Consider the following 1,092-nt stretch of genomic DNA (forward strand, 5'->3'; position numbering starts at 1 on the left):
GAAGTCCAAAAGCCACGACCTCAACAGCGCCACGGGGAAGGCTTCCACAGGTTCCAGCCTGTGGTCCTGCGAGCGCCCGGCCCCGCGGGCCTCTGCTGGGCCCTGCCTCGCGGGGCGGAGACCGGTCTGCTCAGCGCCCGCCGGGCCAGCGGGTGGCCCGCACAGGACGGCAGAGGCCCGAGGACCGCGGGCGGGATCTACAGGTGGAGCTGCCGGCCCGGGAAGGGCTGGACGCCGCGAGGCCAGGCCGGCTCACAGACGCCCCCCCGCAGCCGTGGGCGCAGCACCGAGGCCTCCGCCGTGGATGGGGACCCCGCCCGCAAAGCCAGGCGGGCACGAGTGGGGACGGCGCTGCAACATGAGGCCCAAGACGGGGAGCCCCGCCCGGCTCCCCCAGGGCCCCAGCCAGGCCTCCGCGGGCTTCTGGGGCCATGAGGGGACCTGGGTGCCACGAGGTCACCCCTGGGGCCTGGACAGCTGTGACCTGGCGGGCGGGCCGGAGCGGGGCAGCCTCGAGGGGCAGGCCATGCCCTCTCTGCTCAGCCTGAGCCTCCCACGTGGCAGCCGGCACAGCGCCGGGCTGGCGGTGAGGGGCGGCACCTGGGTCGGCGCCATGCCCGCTCCTGCCTGGCGCATGTCAGTCCTGCCTGGGAGGGGCGCGGGCTTGGAAAGCACCGTCCCCTCCTTAGAGACTCGGGGCCCTCCCCACCCTGCGGGAGCGGGCAAGCGGACCCCGCCACCCTCCGTCCCCTCCAAGCGCACCTCGGGGCTCCTCCCAGGGCCGGGCGGCGCCAGCTCGGGAGACACCCCCAGCTGCTTGCTTGTTGCAAGTGACCGATGCTGCTTCCCATGGCCCCCGGCTGGCGCCGGTCGCCGCAGAGACAGGCTGCAGCGGTTTCTTCTCTCCCCAAGCCCGGCTGCGCAGCCTCCTCGCGGGCAGGCTGTCACCTCATTTGCAGCTGGGGAAACTGAGGCACGGGAAAGCATGAATGAACACCAGGACCATTTGCCACCAAAGCCTGAACTCTTGGAATGAACTACCTGCCCTTGACACGAGGGACGGGGCGGGGCGGGCGGGGCGGGGCTGGCCGG

This window comes from Condylura cristata, unplaced genomic scaffold (assembly GCF_000260355.1).
Source record: "Condylura cristata isolate star-nosed mole 26May11 unplaced genomic scaffold, ConCri1.0 scaffold00012, whole genome shotgun sequence".
Lineage (NCBI taxonomy): Eukaryota > Metazoa > Chordata > Mammalia > Eulipotyphla > Talpidae > Condylura > Condylura cristata.